This window comes from Typopeltis vanoorti, chromosome 5 (assembly GCF_054136105.1).
Source record: "Typopeltis vanoorti isolate ZY-2024b chromosome 5, IOZ_Tvanoo_1.0, whole genome shotgun sequence".
Lineage (NCBI taxonomy): Eukaryota > Metazoa > Arthropoda > Arachnida > Uropygi > Thelyphonidae > Typopeltis > Typopeltis vanoorti.
This window is the reverse complement of record NC_143553.1, coordinates 20,345,244-20,348,701: the sequence shown is the minus strand read 5'-3', so window position 1 is coordinate 20,348,701 and position 3,458 is coordinate 20,345,244.

The following is a 3,458-nucleotide window of genomic DNA, read 5'->3' as shown; positions in this document are numbered from 1 at the left end:
TTGGTGTAAGAAATTTTTCATAGAATGGGAGACGGGAATTAAACAAGAGGCCACCTCTGGAAACAGAGGAATAAGGAAAAGGTTCTTTGTATGGAGAGTGGTTGGTGTGTGAAATGCATTCCCTGGGTGTTTTGTGAATGTAGACACATTGAATCAGTTTAAGGGATGGTTATAGACTATCTCGCACAAATGGGCATTGCGCGAGATAGTGTATACATTCCACAAGGAGTCTCTGACTCCATGGTGGTTAGATGTCAATAATAATAATGTTTTTTCAAACCTTCCATAAAGCCATGATTTTGTCTTGACTGGAATTCTGGTAAAAGACTATGAGGCAAGTACACTGTGTGTCATATACTTTCCAGTACTTTTCCTGTTTTCTGAAAGATGCAACTTCCTGGTAGGGAAAAAAACCATCATCTCAGTATGAGACTGTGAAACTTATCTTCAGTTGAAAAGTCATGATAAAGATCCTTATAGTACTACATTAGTTTCCAACCCAAGTTTTCTAACCAAAGAAAACTGTTGACCTCTCCTCACATTTGTAGTAGAGGCTTATACTATGGACCACATATCTTCTATCTGTGAAATGCATGTTCCCTGACTGATTTGTTTGTTTCACATGGAAAAGCACCCTAATTTCTAAAAAGGAATGAAATGGAGATGGTTTTTCTATTGTTTTAGATGGCATTTATATGAAAAAAAATCTCGTGGTCACAGTTCTCATAGAACGAGGTTTTCTGGATGGGCTGTGAAATCATCAGCTTTCCACAACTAGCAAATGCAAAAGTAATACTTGGAAGAGTTCCCAATGTTTGTCCAAGTGCACACCAAGTTTCAGGTTTTACATTACTTGAAAGGAAAAACAAGAAATATATATGGCTACTTTCAGAATACAGAACATAGAAAATATCATTTCAGTACTTAAACTTATTTTGCCTATTTTTTAATGGAGTACCCCTGTATTAAATCATTGGCTTTTTTTTTTACTCCAGTTAAATTAAGACCTTGATGATATGTATTTTAAAGTATATATATTGAAAGAAAAATTATATAAGAAGAGTAATTTTGACATACCTTTATAGAGTCATGTTTATTTTTAAGCTTTTTGCTGAAAAGGCATGAGAAAATATAATTGATAAAAATTATAACCATATTCTTTAACTCATTAAAAGTTAACTATAAATAATGAACTATGAAATGATTTTTTAGAACTATCAATTAAATTAAGAATACATTGGAACTTTTTCAGAAGGGGTGGAATAGAGATAAAGATATATGGAAGTTGAAAATATTATTATTATTATTATTACCTGACACCTCCAGGGAGTTCAAAGAATCATCAAGGGAGGGCACCTATTCTACAACTCTCTGTCTCCACCACTCAATCCATCAGTGATTGAGTGGCGGAGACAAACATCCATGCCCATGGTGGGATTCGAACCCGCAGCGTTTTGGCTGGAGAGCAGATATGCTAACCACTCAGCCAACAGGCCGGCAATCTTCTGTATTCGTGTTCCAGAGTGTATTTACAACAAGTCTGGTTGAATTTTGTACAACCATTTCTTGCTACAATGCTCCAAACACCTCTTACAATTATGGCCACACTGTATATAAATAAAATTATAACAATCTGGAAACGGCATAACCCATTTGTTTTACAAATAACCTACGAATAAAGATAGATACACTGTTATTTGTAGATGTTGTATTAGCTACATCATAAGATGATATACAGAGATCAGTTAAATCATTAAATGAAATTGCAGAACAATATTATATGAGAATATGAGGAGTATACTGAGTAAAGTGGATGGGATCGGTTGCTGGATAGAAAGAACATCGACAGTGCATGGGAAGCATTTAAACAATACTTAAATGATGCGATATCAGAATGTGTCCTGAGAGTTCAAAGAATAAATACAGTAGGAGTCAGATGGATGTGTAATCTTTTTAAGCAAGAGATTTGTAAGAAAAGGACAATGTGGAAGGAATACCGTTTGCATAAGGATGACGTCCATTATGAACGTTATAAGCAGCAGGCTAGAATAGTCACAACTGTTGTACGGAAAGCAAAGTCTGATTATGAGAAGAAACTGGCTCTGCATGCTAAAGACAACCCACAAGAATTCTATTGATATGCTGCAAGTAAAAGAAAGAATGAATATGAAAGAATAATTCTTCTAAATCCAGATGGTGTGAGGGTTACAGATGCAGAAGAGGTTGTTTAGTTAATGAGTGCCCATTTTATAAAAAGCTATCAAACTGGTAGGTGCACAATATTAAGCTCACTGTTACCTCTTCACTAGAGTGTGTAAGGCCGAGGTATTAGAGCTGTTGCACAAACTGAATAAGAATTCAGCAATAGGGACTGATGGAATATCAGCACATGTTCTAAAAGAGTGTTCAGTTGAACTGTTATTCCTTTGACCTGACCATGATGTTTATTATGAGTCTCAGAACAGGGAAGATTCTGCAGGAATGGAAGGAATGTATGGTAATTCCATTGCACAAGGGTGGTGCAAAGGCCGATGTATCCAACTATCGACCAATTAGTATCTCAGGAGTGGTGGTGAAGATTTTGGAAAAATTGGTTAAGGCTTGCATTCAGAAATGGGTTGACAGTGAGTCTCTATTTTGCAATGAGCAACATGAGTTTACTAAGGGGACATGTTTTAGCAACTTTCTCACATTCTATAACAATCTTACCATTGAACTAGACAAGGGGAAAGGATACACCATGATACTTTTGGATTTTGCTAAGGCTTTTGACAGAAAATGGGAATGAGTTATACAACATTTGTATGGATAAGAGAATGGCTGACTGACAGATATCAAAAAGTGGTATACGGAGGATCTGAGTCTGCAAGGTTTAAGGTAACAAGTGGTGTACCACAAAGATCAGTGCTTGGTCCACTGTTATTCAATCTATTCATTAATGATATTGGGAAGGATTTGACAAGCAACATACAGTTATTTGCTGATGATGCAAAGGTAGGTAGCGTAATCTGGAATGCTGCTGATATGCAGTCTTTGCAAAATGATTTGAATAGGCTGGAATTGTGGGCATGGGAAAATGGGTGTCAGTTCAATGTCAGTAAATGTAAAGTCATTCACTTCGGCATGATTAGATATCCAATGTCATATTATATTGGTGGGATTAGGCTAGAAGAAACTGATGAGGCTAGGGATCTCGGAGTGTTAGTAGACAGGAAGTTGAATTTTAGGGGCCATGTGGCAAAGATTACAAATACAACTCAAAAGATAATTGAGTTGTATTTGCAATGTGTAAAACGAACGTTCACATGTAAAGATAAGAATGTTATTATGCCTCTTTACAAGGCCTTGATAAGACCTCGCTTGGACTATTGTGTGTAAGTCTGGTCTCCTGGTTTTCGTTGTGATTCTGATATATTGGAGAGAGTACAAAGGAGAATGTTAAAAATGATATCAGGATT